The following is a 23,245-nucleotide window of genomic DNA, read 5'->3' as shown; positions in this document are numbered from 1 at the left end:
AGACAGATCATGTACAGATTTATGTAAGAATCAAAGACTGATGTGATGATAAGGCTGGTTCATGGAGATGGATAGACAGATAGATAGGCCATTGTACACTGAGAAAGTCCACTTCGAAGAACTATCTAGGATCCAGCAATCTCATCACCAAGAACAAATGTAGAAGTCAGGAAATCATGTGTCAGACATCTCTTCCCCCATACTCACTACAACACTGATTACAACAGCCAAGACATAGGATAGAATAGGTGCCCATGGCCAGATGAACAAATTAAACAATGTCCACTCAGCCCTTGGTCTGTTTCATGCCAAATGGCAAAAAAAAAAAAAAAAAAAAAAAAACAACCACTAATAAAATGCTATTTAATGCCAAGAGGAAAATGCCTTCCCAGAGCTCAAACCAACCTGTTTTACACCACCTGACACAAAGCATGACCTCGCTTCCACCTCAGTCACAGGCACAGGCTCAGAGTCAGACTGAGCAGCAGTGTGGGTCAAGGCTCCAGGCCCTTCCAGGACCCATGGGGGCTTTGGCCTGTGGCTTCTACACTCCCACAAGGAGACAAACTGATGAATTAGGCAGTGAACCACACTATGGTGCAGTGAATCACACTATGGTTCCTGGCATGCTGGAGGAATGGAGAGTCTTCCCCTGGGAGAGAGTCCACAACACAAGAGCCTGGAACCAGGCCCTCCCCTGCAGGACTCAGAGACTCCATCTGGAAAGAAGCAAAACTAACTCCTTCCTGCTCTTTATACTCTTTATACTCTTCCCCTTCTTCTCCTTCCTCTCCTCCCCTCTTCTCCCTCCCTCCCCTCAGATGCACATGCCATGGAGCTGATAATCATTGAAACATTTCCAGTCCTAAGCCTGAAGTATGGGAAAAAAAGTCCCAAAGAAGGAAGCCTCATGAAAGGAGAACATGTGGGACATGTCACTCAGGTTATAGAAGGAGATGTCACCTTCAGTGTAGTCCACAAACACCCCCACACTCTTCAGAGCTTGCCTGACAGATAATGAAGCCCTCCCAGAGTCAATATAGGCCCAATATCCCCTACTAGATTGCCCCATAGTCCAAAATCCCTTACCTGGAGTCTCAAAATAAAAATCTTTCCTGTCCACACCTTCCCTACAGACACCCAGAACCCATTTGCTGCCTTCTCTGTTTTTTGGCTTCATCTCCCAGTAATGTCTTTCAGAAGACATGCCTCCGATGCCTAACTCTACTGGAGAGATCCTCCAAGCACAGAGTGGAATCCTTCCGCGTCACACTCAGCCTATCCTGGGAGATGGCAAGGTTGGCATGGGCAGAGGCTGGATCCAGAGTGAAAGTCCCTGTAGAGAGAGTTACCAATCACAAGTGGTCCTGTCCAGTACCCAGAAAAGGCTACAGCTGCCTCCACATCCGTCTCAAAACCTCTTAGCTTCTTCTAGGGGTTTAAGTTCCTCACTTAAGAGCCTTGTGGCTCAAACCCAGGTCTGGCAAGCAGAAGGAGGGAAAAAACCCAAACTAGAGGTAACAAGATAACAAGGCACTTGAGAGGGAGACCAGCTTAGTAACTGTCACCTCTGCCATCTACACCACTAAAGCCATCAACATCTGAGTCACCACAGAGATGAGGAGAGACCAGAGCCATGGCAAGCACAGGAGGAGTGTCCCTAAGGAACACAGAGTCACTCACATGCCTGGAAGTGTTCCTTGCGCCAATCCATAAGAGAAATACAGATCATGTGAGGGGTTTCAGAGACTATACCCATCTGGTGGTCAGAAAATGTTTTCAGAAACACAGACTTTCTGGGGTTCTGAAGTGCGAGTAGTAGGGAGTTGTGGGGACAATATGCTTGTCACAGAGAGAGAGAGATATACATAAAAACACATACACACATACACAGAGAAAGAGAGATGTGATAAACATAAAAACACACATATACACACATATAAATACACACATAAACAGAAACAGACATACAGACATAAAACAAACATATAGATATAACCAGAAGGAAAGAGAGATACATATAAAAACACACATATACATACATGCATACATACATACATACATACATACATACATACATACATAAACAAAGACAAAGACCTAAAATGCACACACAGGGAGAGAGAGACACATAAAAATACACATACACACACACATACACATCTGCTATAGACTTCCAATAAAGACTTGAAGAGTGAGGACTAACATCCATCCTTAGTAAAGGCAGAGAAGCATCCTCTCCCTGTGCCTTGTCAAGTCCCAGACACAAGCATCTTGGAAGCTACACATCCTTGAATCAGAACTTTTCCAAGAATGGGAGGAAGGTATGGAGATGAAGCAGGAGGCCAGTGAGATTGAGAGCAACCTAAGCTACGAGAGTAATTAGAAAGAAGCCTGAGCCACACGGTAAGACCCTGTCTGAGAAAGGAGTAGCATGAATGGTGCTCTACAGTACAGAGCCTGCGAGGCCCAGTGTTTGATCTTACAGAACAACAAACAAAAGAAAGTCCAAGACCACTTGGAGCTCTTGCAGAAGACATGGCTTAGGTCCCAGCACTCTCATGGATGCTCATGACCATCTGTAACTGCAGTTCTGGGAAATTAACACACTCGCCTGGACTCCAAGGGCACTAGGCATACAGATGGCACACAAACACACATTCATGAAAAACACTCATTCACAGTATAAATAAACAGATGGATGGATAGATAGATAGATAGATAGATAGATAGATAGATAGATAGATAGAAGAGGGAAGGAAACCTTTGTGGCTCTTGTCTCCTAATGGGCCCTGTCCTGTGCAGGTCTCCATTGGGTAGTCACGGTTTCTGAAGCTCAAGAGGATGACAACTACTTCCTGCTGACTTTATGTCATCTTGACACAAGACAGGGTCATCTGGGAACAAGGAACCTGAATAGGGAAAATGGTTCCATAGCACCAGCCTGTAGGCAAGTCTGTGGGACATTTTCTTGACTGGTGATTTGATGTGGGAGGACCCAGCCCATGTGAGCACTGTCATTCCTTGGCAGGTAGTTGTAGGATATAGGAGAAAAGAAACTGAGCAAGCCACAGAAAGCAATCCAGAAGCCACCGGAAGCAATCAGCCAAGCAGCATCCTCCACGGCCTTTGCAGCAGCTCCTGCCTCCAGGTTCCTGCCTGCTTGAGTTCCTGCCCTGACTTGCTGTGAACATGGGCTGGGAGTGTGAGTCAAGAAAACACTTTCCTTTTTGAGGAAATGCTTGGGTCTTGGTTTTTTCTCCCAGCAGGAGAAACTCTAGCTGAGACAGGGCTCTGCCCAGAAGGGGGCAGTCTATAGGAACCACATACCTGCATACAGCTGGGCCTTCCTCCAGGCTGAAAATGAACACACTCTGGTGAGAACCCAATCAGAATAGCCCCACTGAAAGCTAACCTTCCTCCATCCATTCTAAAAGTGAGGTTTTGCCTAGGAGGAGAGAGGATGGAAAGGAATGGGCCCCTGAAAGATTCAGAAGCACCCGAGTATTATGGGAAATTTCCAGAACTGCAGATGAAAAAGATGGCATTGTATGGTAAGTTCCCCCACTATCCCCTGATCTGTATGGCTTTTTTTAAATCATTTTTTAAAATCTGTTTATTTTACATGTATGAGTGCTCTATTTGTATGTACACCTGCAAACCAGAAGAGGACATCACATCCCATTACAGATGGCTGTGAGCCACCATGTGATTGCTGGGACTTGAACTCAGGACCTCCGAATGTGCACACAGTGCTCTTAACCACTTAGCCAACTCTCCAGCCCTTCTGTGTGGCTTTTGGCTGAAAAAAATAGCTGCATCTACTTCAAAAAGGAAAATAATAATAGGAGTAGTAATCACACTACAATTCCATAATTATTCAGCTTCATTGTTACCAAACCAAGCATCAGCTCTTTTCTTAGAAGGTGTATTTGGAGCTGTGCTGAAGAATAGAATGTGTATAATAAGTGTGGATATGAAGTGAATTCGTGAGAAAAGCATCCAGTGTTCCTCAGGTGAAACAACTCCAAAGCCAGGTACACCTATACCAGGAGCACGAACATTCCCATCTCCTCCCCACTGAGGGACACAACCCAAGTCTCTACCCATCACCTTGATCAACACCTTCAGGCGCTAAGGGAGCAGACCCCTGGAAGATGACTGAGGAGTGGGTGCAGGTCATACTCCTGCATCTGTGACCTCTTTTACTGATAAATCTCTTTTCCTTGTTAGGTGTTGTCAATTTTCAAAAGCTAAAGTCATCTGACAGGAAGGAGCTTCAACCAAGAGAATGTCTCCAATAGACTAGCTGTAGGCAGGCAGCAGGGTTTTCTAGATTGGTTGATGAAGAAGGGGCCTGCCCACTGTGGGTGGTGCCACCCTACACAGGTGGTCCAGGAGTGGGCCAGCAGGACAGTGGAGAAAGCCATTGGGAGCAAACAAGGAAGCAGCCCTGGTTTTCCCCATTAACAAATTGCGACTTAAAAATGTGTATGACAAATAATCCATTCCCTCCCCCAAATTACACTAGTTTCTTACAGCAATAGAAACCCAATTAAAACACTTTCTTTACAGAAATGTTAACACTGCAGTCTGCTCCCAGGTGCAGACAGATGTTGAGAGCTACTGGGCCCTAAGGGAGCAATAAAAGTATCAGGAAGTGGTTGGATTACGACATAGGAAACAGGACAAACCCAAGAGTCACACATTTTCCAGCTCTGGGCAGAGATCAGAAGGAGCCTAAACACCAGGCTTCCACCTTCCAGAAAATTCCACTTCTGACCCCAAAAGAGTACACACTCTGCCTAGAATCAAGGAGAGAATGCATGTGGAGCCATGGGACACTGAGGCAGTCACTCACCTGCCCTGTAAGCTGCTCTACTTCGAGCTGAAAAGCAACACACAGGAGTCAAGAGAGCTACTGGGCTCCTGAGGGGATCAGAGGGCTCAGGAGGAAAAGCAGGACTCACCATGCTCCACCATGAGTGCGCCTGAAAAACAGGGAGGAGAGGGAGTCTGTACACTTGGCAGGAAGAAAGGAAACACAGTTTGGGTTCCTGATACTCTGAACTACAGGCCACCTGACCTAAAGGACTCCAACCATCCTCTCTGGATTTTATATTGCACCTAATCTGATCCCAGAATCCTGGGCCCTCCTTGGGACTCTGAACCTGTCCTTCACTGCTATGGTGACTTACCAGTAGTCCTCAGAGCATCCTCCTTTGTCTTCTGTGACTCATCCTTCTCCCGCTGTAAATTCTCCATTTCCTGCTGCACCTTCAGCCTTGCAGAATGTTCATTTCTGAGAAGAAGGCTCACCCCTAAGACTAGTAGTCCCATCATGGTCAGGGTCACAAAAAAAGCTGGCTTCCAGGGAGAGGCCTGAGGGAAGAAGGGCTCTGTGGCCCAGGCAGAGAGCCAGTAATGAGTGAACCTGAGAAGAGACAGCCCACCACACACAAGAAAGGCCACACACTTCCCAGGCTCTGTAGGAGTGAGGGACAGCTCTCACCTGGGATGAATATGGTCATGGCTTTCTCCTGACCCAAGATAGGATTGAAGATAGAGCAGGTCACACTCCTGACAGAGCTGTCTCTCACCACCAGCGAGGTCTCTGTCCTGAACAGTCCTTGAGCATCTTCACGATGGATCTCTGAGGATGCTGTGAGATTCTCTCCTCTGAAGTCTCTCCAATGCACCTGAGGCTTCGGGTACCACCCTGAGGTCATGCACACAACACTCACTCCACCATCTTCTGGACCTTTGATGCGTACTTCAGGGACAGAGCCCATTGCTGCAGGAAGACAGATGTGAACACCCTAGAAGCCTCTTTAGGTTGAGGGACCCCAGAAGCAACTATGTGACTCATGGGAACCTTTCACAGGACAGATGGGAATTGAAGGGGAAAGGCATTCCTGCATTGGGACTAGGTTGGGCCCCTATTGCCTGACAGGAAAGATAGGAGAGCACACTGTGGGGAACAGAACACTCCTTTGTCAACCACAAGATCCTGAGGAACCTGAAGGAAGTTGAACACAGAAGCCTGAGGTGGGAACCAGCACTCCATCTGTCCACTATCCACACACCTGTGACCCTCCTGGCAGGCCCACACCCAGCTGTCCTCTCAGGGAAGACAGACCTTGAGCATCCTTCCTATCTCCCCTCCATCACTTTAGCATTGACCGCCATTTCTCACTGACTGCTCACTAACACTCAGTGACTTTCCTGACGATGCGTTTAAACGATACATTCCAACCACTGATATTTTCATAACACCAACGGGAACCTAACCCACAAAACTAGACACAGCACATTTTTTAGGGAATCCACCTATAGAATTTGAGTTGAATTATCTATGTAGGAATTCACTATCCATGACTCATTCCAAAATGGGAAACTATAAATAAATAGGGATAAAAATGAGAGATGAGAGCACCCGGGTGAGCCCAGCACGACAGGGAAAGCTCAAGGACAGTCTGGCAAACATGAGAACTTCTCTCAAAACATAAAGGAAAATAAGGGGCTGAGTGACATGAACCCTCAGTTTCCTCCCACACAAGGGTCACTCAAGGTTTTTAGGACAGGGATCAGTTAACCTACCTGCCACCTTCAGTTCCAAGATGGCCTCTTCATAGAACACTCCCTGTTTGAAGTGGCAGATGTATATCCCACTATCTGATGCCTGGACATTTTGGATCCTCACAGCAGCCTTGCCTTGATGGAACTTGTCCTTCACCAGAGAGGTGCGCCGTGAATACCCAGGCATCTGCTCTCTTTTCTGCTCCTCTTGGTCCCGATAGACAAGCACTGCTGCTGAGAATCTGCTGCGGAACCACCTCAACTCCTCCATGTTCTCCACATTCATGGCTGGAAACACGGAGCAGGGAAGGATGGCTTCCCCACCTGGTACAGCCACAATGGGGTCTGAGGGACTAAAGACCAGGAACTCCTCTGTGGACACAGATGTAGCAGTGAGAAGCTGGAGAGACACCGGAGGATGCAGAGAACACACTCTGAGGGTAATATCATCCCAGCAGAAAGCAAGGGATAGATGGGGTTGTTCTATGCACCGTGCATTACCCATGCATGACTAGTACACTAACATTCAAGTTATCTTTGGACATTGCAGTGCACCCCATAAATGATGTAAAAAAAATTCTTCTACCTGTGTCTCTGGCTACAGACCCTTCCATGAAGGAATCCCTTGTGTACTCTTTCTCCAGCTTGCATGTACCTGGTCACCAGATGCATTTCAGGGAACTGACTCTTCACTGAGAGCTCTAGCCTCAGTATGTTTGGGTGGGTTCAAGATCATAAATCTATAAAGATCACTACAGATGCTCACACAATTAATCGGTTATATGGCCACACCTTGGGAGACATGGGTATAACTGGCTGGTCTCATACAAGACCCAGGAAAGGTCCAATACCCAATCCTAAATTCCGTTACTAGACAATTTCTTCATCCACTGAATAATGTGACTATTAAAATACTGAGCTGAGGCTGAAGAGAGGGCCGATCAATTAAGATACAGGAGATTCCTCTAGAGGATGCAGGTTCAATTCCCAGCACCCACAGGATGGATCATGACTACCTGAAACTCCCTTCTGGATTCTGAGGCCATCAGGAATACAGGTGTTTGTTACACGGACATACATTCGGGGGAAATGCCCATACGCATGAAATAAAGTATACAGAGCCAAAGGATACTTCTCTGAAAAAGCCACCTGATTCCAGGAGCCCGATCACTTCTTGATAAAGAAGGAAGATTGTCTGCTCACTCTGGGAACCCTTGGCCCTCTAAACTGGAGGACTTTGTCACAGGCACTGTGGCCCCAAGAGCTCCTTGTCACTCTGCACTGCTCCACTTGTGTCTAGCACACTGCTGCCACTGGACAGACCAGGACAGCTGTCTGCTGTCTCCAAAGCCCCACCTCTGTGACCCTAACATGGAGTGAAATCCTATCCCTGCTCTGCTCAAGGCTCAGTCCTGACTCTTCTTTTCCCACCAGGGATCACCAGACCCCCAGAGCTGCTCCCAACTCAGTCCTCCCCACCACAGCTCCTGCCTCTCTCTCCCTGAGTCATTCTGCTGCATCCAGCGCTAGCCTCCGGAGCTCCTCACACCCCAGGCACACTGTCAGTTCAAGGCTATCCCAACTATGCTCCCCAGGTAGGGTCTGGCTATGAAGCTCAGGCTGGCCAAGGACTTACGATATTCCAGTGGCAGTCTCTCAAAGGCTGATACACACAATCCCACCAAGATTTTCATTACTAACTCACTGTAAATGGAAAAAATGGGGAAATCCTGGATGCCAGATTTATATGGGTCTCCTGTACATCTGACCTACAAAGAACCTGGCAGCTCAAACTCACTGTAGGGAGACATGGAAGACAGAACAAGACAGACTCACTTGTGGTCACCCAGCTAAGCAGCTGTGTAAGGACAAACAGGCAGGAGACAAGGAAGAGCAGAAAGAGCTTGTGGCGATTTTTCCATGTCCAGCCGAGCTGAAGAAAAAAACAGGACAGGCAGATCAACACCCTGCGGCAGGAGTTAAGAAACCAGACCCACCCAGATGTTGGATCCCTCATCAGAGACAGCATTGAAATCAGCCTACAGGACCAAAACACATCCATGCTCACAGGGTGAAGGCTCCACACAACCCAACAATGACAAACAGCCAGGCTCTGGCTCCTCTCAGACCTTCAGAAGACTGGGCAGCTGGGGACACACAAGTCACTTAGAGGAAGCTATTCCTTTCCTTCCCACCTCAGCCCCAGCTCAGGGGCAGACAAGCTCTACGCAGAATTATAGGCCCTTCCTTTCTCAGAGCCTTGAGGAGAAGCCAGTGTAGACACCATGACTCCAACTCCCTGTTATACACAAACTGCCTGTGACCCTAAGACATTGAGCCAATGACTCTCCCTCGGGAATAGCTTGGACTTTATTCTATCGCTGCACAATGTGACCAGCCCCTTACAGGGATCTTCAGAGACACACAGTTCTCCAAGAAGGCTGACAGGCCCATCACAAATGCTTTGCCCTGGCTTTTGGTTTTGGAGATTGTCTACACTTCTGTCCCAGACCAGCCCCGCCATGGTTCCAGGTCACACCCAGACCCCGCAGGTGCCACACACACATGTCCCACAGCACAGCTTTATCCTCATAATCTCTGTGATAATGACCAAGCTGAGTATACACAGAATTGAAAGGAACAAGAGAGAGACCAGAGCGTGCAGGACCAGAGAGAGCAGGCCAGAGCAGGCAGACTGACTGGGGCAGTTGAGTGTTGGGCAGGGGAAGGCTCAGGGCAGGCTTGAGCTAGCAGGCCAGATAGAGTGGGGGGAAAAAGAGAGAGAGAGAAGGAGAAAACACTTTTCTTCCCACACCATCTGCTGTTTGGAAGGAAAGGAGGGGGGAGAGAGCCAAAGGCCTGAGAAGAACAAACATAGGGAGCTCTGAGCTGCCTCCAGGCTCAGACACCAGGGAGGTGACCTGCTGAAACTCACTCAGCATAATCTCCTCTCTGCTCCTTCTGCAGGCCCCAGCTGTCTTCAGGGCCCACCTACCTGCTTCTCTTTGCCCCCAGCTTCGAAAGGCTGTGACTTCATCAGGAGCAGCTCAGGGCCAAGGGGACCCAGCAGACCCCAAATCCTCCTCTCACACTTCATCCCCTCTCCAAGAGGCTCTCACAGCTCTAAGCTCTGCTCGCCTCAGTGCCAGCCTTGGGTTGCCTCAGGTCCATGATCATGGCTTCTAGGGCAGCAGACAAGAAGTGCAGCCTGACTCAAGTTGTCACAGCCTCTCCAGAGACCACGATGACTACAGAGACAGCAGCTGTGGAGACAGGGCAGGCACAGTGTCCACCATGAGGACAACAGAGACAGCAGCAGAGGAGATGGCAGGGACAGGAACAGAGTCATTCCTATTCAAGCAGTGCCCTTTGAGCCAACAGAGCAATTGGAGTTTCAGCCATGGAAACTGAAAGCTATGGTAATATGACCTGGGCGCATGGTCCTTCTGAATGTGATGTTCTGTCAGGAAGAGGTGAAGGTTCACCTCACCACCCCAACCACGCCCCTATCCCACCACTAGACACCCTGTCCAGTGGAGGGACTTCTCAGACCTACACGTTATGGAATGTTAAAAGATGATACAAAAAAAGACAACACAACTTTGTTGAATCCATTTTAAGCATCAGGAGCAGCTCATGTCTGCACACAACAGAGTTATATCAACTCCTGTCACAGCTCCAAACAGAGATGGTGTCATGGCCTAGGTTTAGCTCCAGGAACTACTAAGATGAGGAGAAGGTATATTTTCCTGAAACATGTAGTTTCTACCAAAATTCCTGCCCCATCCCCAGCACAGACCAAACCCAGCACCCAGATCACAGACCGAGCAGGAACCTGCAAGTGACCTTGGACTCCAGGTGCCTGAATGATAACAAACCTTATCTCCTCCTGAGTCCCAGCCTATGCCTCCCAAAGGGGATGACAGGCAAAGGCAATGACCAGGAGGAGGTCAGAGAGCCTTAGAGAACGCTGAGGAAAGCTGGATGGGATGTGCAATGTGTCTCTCACAGGGCATCAAAGTCACAGCCAGCTGCATTGACAATAGATGCTACTAAGGAAGCCAGAGATGATTCCTCCTCTTATACAAACATTCCTTGACTGTCTACACTAATCATATAATAATAATAACCCAAAGCCTAATGATCCTAACCATAATCAAAACCTGAACCCAAAGAACTCTACCCCTAGGGCTAACCTAACACAAATCCTAACAATCCTAACACTAACCATCACCATAACCCTAACACTAACCATAACCCTCACCATAACCCTAACACTAACTCTAACCCTAACAACACTAACCTTAACCATAACCGTAAACATAACCATAACTTCTCAGAAGGTAGAGGCAGGAGGATCATGAACTCAAGCCGTCCTTAACTACATAGTGAGTTCAAGGTCAGCCTGAGCTATGTGAACCCTGTCTCAAACTCTGGATCCTGAGAAACACAGCACACATCTTTAATAACAGCAATGGTGGAACACAGGGATCTGTTTTAGTCAGCTTGGTCTATGCATCCAGTTCCAGGCCACCTCTCTAGTGAGCTTTTAATCAAAAAGAAAAAAGAAAAAGGGAAATGAAGGAAAGGGAGGAAGGAAGGAAGGAAGGAAGGAAGGAAGGAAGGAAGGAAGGAAGGAAGGAAGGAAGGAAGGAAGGAAGGAAGGAAGGGAAGAAAGAAAAAAGAAAGAAGAAAAAAAGAGGAAAACATCAGCAGCAAACCAAGAGGCGACATCATGATTAAGTACATAAAGACATTAGCCAGCAAGCCTGACAACCTGAGTTTGATCATGGACCCACATGAGGATAAGAACAGACCTGACCACCATCCTGTGACCTCCACGTGTGAGCCATGACAGGGCACACTGGTTCCCACTTGACTATACTCACACATGTGCCCACCCTAGACACCCAATAACAGATGAAGGATCCTCTGCAGAGATTCACTCTTGTTCAGTGTGGAAGCATGTTTGGCCTGCATGTCCTTATGTTCATCTCATGTGTGCCTTGTGCTCACAGAGAAAGTAGGGGGTGTTAGGAGCAGGTGAAGTAGAACTATGGGTACTTGTTCACAGTTATGTGGGTGCTGGAAAAGGAACAAGGGTCCACTGAAAGAGCAGCAAGCACAGGCTGGGGAGATGGCTCAGCGGTTAAGAGCACTGACTGCTCTTCCAAATGTCCTGAGTTCAATTTCCAGCAACCACATGGTGGCTCACAACAATCTATAATACAATCTTATAAACTCTTCTGGTGTGTCTAAACACAGCTACAGTGTACTCATATAAATATAATAAATAAGTCTTTTTTTTTTTTTTTTTTTTTTGGTTTTTCGAGACAGGGTTTCTCTGTGTAACCCTGGCTGTCCTGGAACTCACTTTGTAGACCAGGCTGGCCTCGAACTCAGAAATCCACCTGCCTCTTGCCTCCTGAGTGCTGGGATTAAAGGTGTGCGCCACCACGCCCGGCTTTAAATGTCTTTTTAAAAAGAAAAAGAAAGAAAGATAGAACACCAAGCACTATGACCCACTAAGAGCTCTCTCCAGCCCTATAAAGAATTTTTTGCATTGAGATCAGTAAAAGGCTTCTCTCAAGTGCTCTTTTTCTGGTGACTTTTATAACTATCCTTGTAGCATAAAGAGGCAACAATGAATATGGTACCTGGGTAGCTCTGACAAACTGGTATCAGATGTGATTCTTCATAGTCAATTTGAGGACATATGGAATTAAGTAACAGGCAAAATGGAGCACACACCTGGAGGAGTTTTGCTCAGTTTGAAGTAGAACAATCTGTAGAGTGGGGATTTTGCTACCCAGCTTTAAGCTGTGTGGACTGCACTACCAGCCCCACCCAGGTTCCCTCAGCTCTGCAGATGAAACACACACAGACACAGACACAGACAGACACAGACAGACAGACAGACACACACACACACACTAGCTTATTGTCAGCCTGCCTTAATTACTCAATTGCTGGGTACTTCTAATGCTTCCTTGACTTCACTCCCAGCTCAGCACCCTAAACCTGCCCTCACCTTCAGTTGCTCAGTTACCTTCTCCTTGTTCAGCCCCTAAATCTGCCCTCAGCTTAATTATGTTTCTAATATCTCACCTGCTACCCCAGGTCCAATTGGGGAAGCAGCCAATGACCATTCTTCTTGAGATCTCACATGGCTGATGGCTCCTCCACAACCTACCCCCCATGCAATGCAAATCTTTTGTCCTGCCCTGGCTCTCTTAGCCTCCCTGCAAGAAAACTGGAAGTCCTGCCTCTTCAGCCAAGCTCACTGGCCATTAGCTAGTATCTTTAAAAAAAAAAAAAAATATATATATATATATATATATATATATATATAGAGAGAGAGAGAGAGAGAGAGAGAGAGAGAGAGATATTTTATTTCCTTTATTGAGAAACTTAAGTCTTGGGTACATCAAAACCAATTTTTGGGATGGGGAGACAAACAGAACCCACAATAGAAAAAAAAAGTTATCAACTGGGTCATGACAGAACCCAGAGAATATATTCTTATAATTGAAATTTTCTAGGTGCTTCATAATTGAATTTCTGATACAAAATGACCTATTGAATTTGCAACTTGGTTCTTGGTGTGGAGGTCCACAGACAAACTAGGACATCTTCAGATCTTAGCTGGATGCCATGAGGGGTTATTTGTCTTTTGGCTGTTTATTCTTGTCTAAGATGTATCAGCAGCAACAGTGCCCACCTTTTGGGCAGCTTCTTTCTTGGCATGATGAACCTGCAGGACTGCCACAGCATCTTCATCCACGTTAGAACAGAGAGGCTCAGGGGACTCCAGCATGTGAAGCAGCTCAGAGTTGTCTATTTCCAGCAGCATCCCATAATTTTCCGGCCAGGTTTGAATGCATTGTTTGGATAAATGGGAACAGACGTTCCCCCAGCATCTGCTTCTGCTCCTGGGGGTGACGGGGCTGCAGCAGCATGGAGGCAGTCAGGGGTTCCTGACCTAGACATGAACTGCAGGCTGGGGGGCGTACAGCGGCTCGATGGCAGGGTGCAGGCTGATTAGCTGGCATCTTTATTGATAGTTCAAGAACCAGTTGGGAAACAGGCCCTTCAGAGTTCACACGCAGATTCCCCATCATAGCATCAGAACTGCCCCCTGCATCTCACTTTCTCTGTCCAATTGAAAAACCTCTTCTCTCAGAAGTAAATGGAACAAAACCATAGTAATCATGTAAATTACAAAGTACTAGATGTGACAATTAACATCTAGTCCACCATGTTCATCAATTAGATAAAGTATTCTACCATCATTCCTAACTTAAAGACTTACTATTCTATCCCGGAATTATGTTTAGATCTGAAACATCATCTGGAAACCATGTCTTTCACTCTATAACCTCTCTCTGAATGCTAAACCACTTGAGTTTGATTATGAGAATATAATCTTCAACCCTGTCAAAAACCTGAGTACTAATTAAATATTACCTGACTATATAGAAGCACCAAACATAGCTTTCCAAACTTATAAACAGCTATACAGACAGCTGACTACCTGCACAGTCCATAATTTCTTATAATATTGGATCATCTGTCTTCAGCCTTCTGGCCCAGGACCATCTGGCAGACCTTTCGTGAAGGAAGAAATATGAAAGACCAACTGACTCTGTCTTGGCAGAGCTTAGTAGTCAACTATCCCACTTCTGTTTGTCCTTTTATACAGAACATTGTCTGTAGATGATATGAGCAATTTCTGTCCAGTGGCTACCTTGCCACAATAAGCAACCTCGCCTGGAGGTAAACATGTCCAATTCTTCTTTAAAGGGGAATGGGAAAAGCTGTCAGAAGCAGGTATGACTCATGGTCAAAAGATCCTTAATAGTGAAATAACATTAAATATCCCATTCTGTGGATTGTTGGTGTTTTTGAAGACTATCTAATAAAGTACCTTTGAAACTGTTTTGGGTTTGGTTTGGTTTGTTTGGGGGGTGTTGTTTATTTTTCTGTTTTTTGTTTTGTTTTTCGAGACAGGGTTTCTCTGTACAGCCATGGCTGTCCTTGAACTCATTTTGTAGACCAGGCTGACCTCGAACCCAGAAATCTGCCTGCCTCTGCCTCTCAAGTGCTGGAATTATAGGCACGCACCACCACTGCCAGGGTTCTTTGAACTGTTAAACCCTAACTACTCTTAGCCATTTCTATTGAGGTAAACTAAAAACACTTGATTATAATTAAATCAGAGTGTAACATAACCATGAGTGTATTATCTGTCCTTGTGTTATTTCATCATCTTAAGCAGTTTATAAAGCAGCTATTAGAAGGACTGGCTCTAAGCCTCAGTATTCTTAAAATTTAAACTGTATCAACATAAAAATTCTGCAGCAATGTAAGAAATTATAACTTCAATTGGTAGCAACTATAAAAACTTCTATCAATTAAGATGATGGATATACAATTTTTTAAGAATAAAATTAGTAATCCATCCCATCTATTTCCTTCCTATTGAAAATTAAGATAATTTTCGAATTATCTATAATTTATAAAATAACTAGAACCAGATCCCCAAAGGATCAGGATGACGCCTCTCCACAACTTCCTTCTCTGAAAACGGTGACGAGAAATCCTCTAAAGGGCTGGGGAGGGGTGGAAAATGAGAAAGACTGGTTAGACTTAAGAAAGCCAGCTTTACCATCTGTTATGCAGTCGCTGCATATTTGGAAGTTTCAGAGCTTGACTGAAGTCTGACTGGTTCTTTCCATCTGAAAGGTGGAATGAGGAGAGATGACCGAGAATCAGGAGCAATCCCAAAGCTGTTCTCTTCTTCTTTTTCTTTTTTATTTAATTTTATTTGTTTTATTTATTTATCCATAAATTACATTTTTATTATTTAAACAGTTTTTAAATTGAAATATATTTTGACCATATTTTTCTCCTACCCCAAGTCCTTTCAGGCTGTTCCCCACACCCACTAAATGTTAAGTTCTTTCTGAAAAATAAACAAACAAACAAAAACAAACCCAATACAATAAAACCCCAGAACTAAGAAAACAAAATAAAGCACCACCAAAAAAAATAAGAATAAAAATAAATGACCAAGCAAAACCCGTCAAATTGTAACCAATTGTAACCAAACAGACAAAAAGCTGTGGAGTTCATTCTACACTGGAAGACGACTCCTGAGTATGCGGCCTGCCTGCCTTGGAGTGGTTGATAGACCCTGTGTCACGCCATTTGAGAAAGCCCCTCAATTACCCCTGGCTTTTAGCCTTCTCTACCCATATCCCTCCAACAAGCCCTTCTCCCCTCCACTTTATGACTTGATCCTCCCATTCCAGCTGCCTCCATCCATTCTCTCTTTTTTTTTCTCTTATAAAAGAAAATATTTAATTGGAGCTGGCATACAATTCTGAGGTTTAGTCCTTTGTCATCATGGCAGGAAGCATGGAGGCACGCAGGCAGACATGGTGCTGGAGAAGGAGCTGAGAGTTCTGCATCTTGATCAGCAGGCAGCAGAGACTGTGCCACACTGGGTGTAGCTTGAGCACAGGAGACCTCAAAGCCCATCCCACAATGACACACTTCTTCCAACAAGGCCACACCTCCTAACAGTGCCACTCCCTATGGGCCAAGCACTCTTTTGTTTAGACTTTTTGTTTGTTTGTTTGTCTGTTTATGAGATATTTTCTTTATTAACATTTCAAATGTTGTCACCTTCCCTGGTTTGCCTTCCAAAAACGCCCTATCTCTTCCCCCTTCCACTGCTCACCAAGCTGCCCACTTCTGCTTCCTTGCCCTGGCATTCCCCTACACTGGGGCATAGAGCCTTAAAGCTGTTTTTGTTTTTTTGTTTTTTTGGGTTTTTTTTAAAGATTTATTTGTTATATGTAAGTACACTGTAGCTGTCTTCAGACACTCCAGAAGAGGGCGCCAGATCTCGTTACAGATGGTTGTGAGCCACCATGTGGTTGCTGGGATTTGAACTCTGGACCTTCGGAAGAGCAGTCGGGTGCTCTTACCCACTGAGCCATCTCACCAGCCCTTAAAGCTGTTTTTTTTTTTTTTTTTTTAAAGATTTATTTATTATATGTAAGTACACTGTAGCTGTCTTCAGACATTCCAGAAGAGGGCGCCAGATCTTGTTGCGGATGGTTGTGAGCCACCATGTGGTTGCTGGGATTTGAACTCTGGACCTTCAGAAGAGCAGTCGGGTGCTCTTACCCACTGAGCCATCTCACCAGCCCCTTAAAGCTGTTTTTGAAGGAAGTCTCTGGACAGCAAGAGGAAGCAGGGCACTGGAACAGCAGGTCAGTTGAGCATCCCAGCAGATGAATCTTGTCAGAGCTGTACATTCTGCAATATATGAATCGCACAACCAAAATTTTAGTGCTATTAAGATATTCGTATGGATTGTGTAGAGTGCACAGATGAGTTAAGGATGAATTTTGTTCCTTGTTTGAGCAGGTGAAAGACAGCTTCTTATGAGTAATTTTCTCAATAACCATTTATAATAAGTCTTCATTCATGTCATGTGAACAATGGCACGATGAACCTTTACCTGCCCTGCTTGATTTTCTTGATCTTTTATAGGTTTCAGGGGGTCTCCCCTATCATATCTGATCTATACTCTTACTCTGGAAGGGGCCCAAAACTATTCTCCTTTCCTGTACCACAAATGTGGAGTCTTTCTTTCAAAATAGCCTGCCCTTGCTCCAGTAACTGGAATTCATTGAAGAGTTAGCTTGATCTCTCTCCCAGAGGATTATTATAATATAACCGCCAAACTCGTAGCCATACTCATTATGATGAATAAAACCATTTTTATATACATAGGGTTTCTCTGAGAAGACCTGGCTGTACTAGAACCCACTCTTTAGACAAGGTGGCTTCAAACGTAAAGATCCACCTGACTCTAGGGATTTAAGGCAGAAGCCACCACTGCCCAGTCAAGATCCACTTCTATTTTTTAAGTTGAATTTATTTATTTGTTTGTTTGTTTGTTTGTTTTACATATTGGCCAGAGTTTAGACACCTGTCTATACCCCAGTTCTTCACACGCCACCTACCATCCCTCCCCCACAAACCATCTCCTCCTACCTTTCTCTTCAGAAGAGTGGAGGCCTCCCATGGGTATTAACAGGCCTTAGCATATCAAACTGCAGTAAGACTCCTTTTCCTATTGAGGCTAGAACAGGCAGACCAGTAGGAAGTATGGTCCCAGAAGCAGGAAAGAGTCAGAGACAGTCCATGCTCCTGCTGTTAGGAGTCCCACATGAAACCCAAGCTACTCAACTGTTACATATAACAGAGGGTCAGTCCTGTGTTTGCTCTCTGGTTGGTGATTTGGTCTCTGTGAACTGCTATGGGCCCATGTTAGTTGATTCTGTAGGTTTTCTTGTGGTGTCCTTGACCCTTCTGGTTCCTACAATCCTTCCTCTCAATCATCTGCAGGATTCTCAAAGCTCAGCCTAATACTGAACTGTGGGTCTCTGCTTCTGTTTCCATCAGTTGCTGGGTGAAACCTCTCTGATGAAGGTTTTGCTAGGCTCCTGTCCGCAAGTATATCAGAGCATCATTAATACTGCCATCAATAATAGAGGGGTGGGCTCCTCTAATGACTTGGATCCCAAGCTGTGCCAGTCGTTGGTTGGCTCAACCCTCCAATTCTGTTCCATCTTTACCCCTGCACATCTTGTTAGGCAGGACAAATTGTGGGTCTAAGGTTTTGTGGCTGGATTGGTGTCTTAATTCCTTCTTTGGAAGTCTTACCTGGTTATAGGAGGTGGCTGTTTCAGGTTTGATAACCCCCATTGCTAGGAGTCTTGGCTATGTCGCCATAATAAATTCATGGTAGTTTCCAGTGCCTCTGGTTTCTAGCTTATCACAGAGATGTTGGTGTCCCCCAACTTCATTCCAGTTGTCTCTCTCAGTGCTGTCTTCCTCCACTCTCTCACAACCTGCTCCTTCATATTCTCATTCCCACCCACCCCACCCCTATAGAGTCCCCACGTCCCCATCCCACCCACACCCACCCACCGTGTCTATTCCGTTTCCCCTTCTCAGTGAGATTCCTATGGCGCTCACTTGAGCCCTCCTGTTACTTAGCCTCTCTGGGTCTGTGGGTTGTAGCATGGTCATCCTTTACTTACTGGCTAATGTGAGCGCGTGCCATGTTTGTCTTTCTGGGTCTGGGTTACCTCACTCAGGATGCTCCTTTTTAGTCCCATCCATATACCTGCAAATTTCATCATGCCATTGTTTTTGTTTGCTTCTTTGTTTTCTTTTGTTTTGTTGGTTTTTCAAGACAGGGTTTCTCTGTATAGCCCTGGCTGTCCTGGAACTCACTCTGTAGACCAGGCTAGCCTTGAACTCAGAAATCTGCCTGCCTCTGCCTCCCAAGTGCTGAGATTAAAGGTGTGTGCCACCACTGCCAGGTAATGTCATTGTTTTTTTTTTTTCATTAGATATTTTCTTCGCTTACATTTCAAATGCTATCCCCAAAGCCCCCTATACCCTCCCCCCGCCCTGCTCCCCAGGTGTCATTGTTTTTAATAGCTGAATGATACGCCATTGTGGAAATGACCCACATTTTCCTCATCCATTCTTTGGTGAGATACATCTATTTCCAATTTTCAGAGAAACTGCCGAAGTTTCCAAAGTAACTGTACATGTTTGCACTCCCACCAGCAATGGAAGCACACTCCCCTGGCTCTGCATCTGTGACAACATGAGCTGTCACTTGAGTTTTGAGGTAGGAAGACACATCTCTAATCCAGACAATTTCAGATGAAAAACCCACCTCTAATCTGGTCCACACCTTCTGGAAACCTACATAAAGACATGGAAGAAGGAGGTGTTGGTCTCTGCCTGCCTGCTCTCGCCTTTCTAGTAAGTCCACAAGTCCACTGGCATCAGAGCCTACTTCTTTGGGATTCCAACATGGACTAAAGACCATCTAAGAAACATTCAGCCTTGTGGATTGAACAACTATTAGATTCGTGGGCTTTCGAGTCACAGGCAGCCATTGTTGGATTCGCTGGACCACAAATAAATCCCCTTCCTCCTCTTCCTCTCTCTCTCTCTCTCTCTCTCTCTCTCTCTCTCTCTCTCTCTCTCTCTCTCTCTCTCTCTCTCTCGTCCTATAAATGCTGTTCCTTTAGAGAACCCTGGTGTCTACACACAGCCACTGCAGCAGGAGTAACAACTAAGGAGTCCCAGAGAGGAGCCAGGGCAGAAACCACAGGGAGCACAGATGCTGAAGGAGAGGGACAGAGGGAGTGGACAGGCAGCCGGGGCTGAAGATAGACAGACTGCCTTGAAGATCCAACAATGACAAACTTCCCACTCCAGTTTGAGCTCTGAAAACCACCAAGCCTCAAGAGCCAAGGCTCCTGGGGCTGGAGAGACCCCTCAGAGGTAAGGAGGACCACTGCTCTTGCAGAGCACCTGCAGCCCTGGAGCCAACCGCAGTACAGCCGCAGGGCGCTGACGCTCACTTATCCCCATATTAACCTACACTCACACTTGCATAGATCCACACCTAGGCACAACCATATATACATAATTTGAAAGTAAAATCAATCTTTCAAGACTCCTGGCACTGCAGGCCTGAGGCGTGTGGCAATGTGGTACTAACTGTGATCGGAGCTGAGGACACAAACACCCAGAGCCCACCTTGGGGTGCGAACGCCACCAGCTCCCTGGTGCTGCTGCCAATCTCTCCCGCTGGAAGCTGAGTGTCTCACAGCTGTCAAGTTCTGGAATGGCTACTAGCTGAAGAACAGAGCAAACACCAGGTGTGGTATAGAGCTATCATCCCCAGGACTCAGGAGATAGAGACAGGAGGATGAAGAGCTGGGGAGATTCTAACAGTCCTGGCATGCTGGCCACCTTGACCTCTCCTACCACAGAGTTTCCGTGAAGGAGTGGCCACAGGCAAATACCCAAGCACATGCTCACAGTCACTGTTTGAAACCTTTTCTTTTGTTCCCGTGGGGGGTTTTGGTATAAGATGGAGGCTTAGCAATGTATATATCCAGGGCTACAGGATCACAGAGACAAGCTCTGACAGGAGTTAGGTCTTCTCCCTTCAGCCAGGTAAGCTCAACAGAAGAGGGTCATCAATGTGGGAAGTGCTCCAAGGATCTGAGGGGAGGAGGGGACACTGGCTCAGATTTGAACTTCAACTCAAGAGCTTTCCTCATGTCTGCATTTGTTTTGTATAATCTCTGTATTGTGGTACATGTTTTTGAACATGAGTTTCAAGAATCATATTCTTAAGGAGTGTTAAAAAAAAAGGAGTTGGAAGAACAGTACATCTCAGAGGGGGACCAGAGCCTGGCAGGACCCAGCAAGAGGCTACCCCAAGGGTAGTGCTCGGTGCTAGGTGAGGTGCTGGAGAGATGGCTCAGCCATCAGGCACGCTCTTTCAGAGGATCCCAGCACCCTTGTCAGGTGCTTTCAACCACCTGTAACTCCAGCTTCAGTGCCTCCAACTCCCTCCGGGACCTCGGCTGGAAACTGCACACATGTGACACACACTCACGAAGATGCACACACATGCACATAGGTAAAATTAATATATATGGGTTGGTTTTTATTATGTATCTTTATGCAATATATTTATACGTATGCCCTCAGGAAGTCTTGACTGTGCTTCCTCGCCCTCTGCTGCCCCCTTGTGGCCAGAATATGACAGTTCCCAGAGGTCATGAGCTCTCTGTGGAAAGAATGGCAATGTGACCAGGTCATGGGTCCAAGGAGAAGTCTATTTGTCTGTCCTACCTGTCCATCGTGATTGTGGAAAGTTGAATGGCAGAACCCTGGTGATCAGAGATCCTTTCTAGCAGACAGACTCTCTTCCTGCACCAAGCTAGACTCTGAGGACATAAGAGAGCAAGCGGACCCAAGGCCATGAGAGACCAGGAGACACACCCACCTCACCATCACCACCACTGAGAAAGACCAGAGATTGATGTCAACCAAACATGCCAAAGAGAGCAAACTGTGAGGAGACTGGACAGCTCAGTCAGGTAGTCAGCTGCAAGACCTTGCTTCCTCCAGAGGCAGGGAGAGCACTCTGGTTCCACAGCCCCTACACTCAGCAAGTGTTTGGGGAAAACTCAACAGAGTGGTCGAAAGCCAGACAAGCTGTGCAGATATGCAAGCCCTTTGGGTCCCTGGGATGGAACTTGAAGACATTTACTGAGGGCCAAATGGTTTTGAGGTCTGTTTTATTTTGTTGCTTATTTTATTTCTTCCTGTCAGTCATGCTGAGGAAACTCATATACGCTTATGAACATTTAGACTTACACATGTGTGGTGTGTTTTTTTTTAATTCCTTCTTCATATTAGGTGCCAATGAAATTACTTTCCATCCATAAAGAATAAAAAACTCGGGCTGGTGAGATGGCTCAGCAGTTAAGAGCACCGACTGCTCTTCCAAAGGTCCTGAGTTCAAATCCCAGCAACCACATGGTGGTTTACAACCATCTGTAACAAAATCTGATGCTCTCTTCTGGAGTGTCTGAAGACAGCTACAGTGTACTTACATATAATAAATAAATAAATAAATAAATATTTTTTAAAAAAGAATAAAAAAACTCATCTGCAGTATCTTCAACTTTTGCCTATTTACGTGATTGCTGCTAGATTTAAAACAGGGTTTCGAAAGCAGTCCATGACCTCGTCTGCCCAACAAAGACGGTTCAAGTCTATTCTTAGGGTGTGACAAATCTTCCTGAGAACAAGATAACCCCAAAAGCCTCCCTGCCATGGGTCTCCCAGGACAGTAACTGATACTCAAGGGCCCAAGGACCCTTAGGGACGAGCTCATTCATCTCTCCCAATCCTTCCTTCACCCAACACAGACTCCCTGACCCAGTCTGGCCCTGCCGCCTGTGCCGAAGCCAAAAGGCATGACATTCAAAGGTACTGGCTCAGCTCACTGACCAGGGCAGGGGCACCGTCTGGTTGAGGGACACTCCATCCCACCTGGATCTCAGCCCTAAGGAACAGGGCATTTCCCTGAACCACCCCTCTCCCTCCTAGAACAGACTTTCCGGAAGACATCTATACAATCGAAGATACGCACCGTAGGAGTTTAGCTGATGTGATGGAAGTTGATTCTCTTCTGTACCTGTTGACCATGCAATACAAGCGGAGCTTGGTTCCTTTGTGTGCAGAGGAGAGGGAGCAAGCAGGGTACGATGACCAGTCTCCACTGACAACTAGACTGGATGGTGTGTCACCCAGGAGACACACACCTCTGTGAGAGCCCGTTAGGGTGTTTCCGAGGATACGTAACTGAGTAGAGAAGAGCCACCCTGAAGGCGGTCACACTGTCCCATGAGCCAGGGCAGCCAGCAGAAGAAATGAGGAGGAAGTGAGCTGAGTTCAAGCATCCATTTTGCTTCCTGCCTGTGAGCAGGATGTGACCAGCAATCACGTTCCTGATGTCTTCCTTCTCTGCTGGAACAGACTTTATTCCCTCAGACCTTGAGCTGAAATAAAGCCTTCCTTCCTTCCTTCCTTCCTCAGGTTGCTTTGCTGGGGTATTTGGTTAGAAAAGACTCCATGTCAAAAGAACGGATCTTGGGCCTTCGAGGGGTGTTTCTGAGTTGACACATGTGCAGTTACAGGGACAGCCTGTCTTAATCCACACCCGTGATCTGTCACAGTCCGCAGGTCA

General features: G+C 46.2%; 1 pseudogene; it reads right to left on the bottom strand.

The window, feature by feature from the left end:
• Positions 1-575: 575 nt before the first annotated feature.
• Positions 576-8,470, bottom strand: LOC110284031 (butyrophilin subfamily 3 member A3-like; annotated as a pseudogene).
• Between the last annotated feature and the right edge of the window lie 14,775 nt (positions 8,471-23,245).

Source organism: Mus caroli, unplaced genomic scaffold, assembly GCF_978045245.1.
Source record: "Mus caroli unplaced genomic scaffold, Mus_caroli_1 scaffold_18, whole genome shotgun sequence".
Classification (NCBI taxonomy): domain Eukaryota; kingdom Metazoa; phylum Chordata; class Mammalia; order Rodentia; family Muridae; genus Mus; species Mus caroli.
The sequence above is the reverse complement of the archived record's forward strand: the minus strand, read 5'-3'. Positions and strand labels throughout refer to the sequence as shown.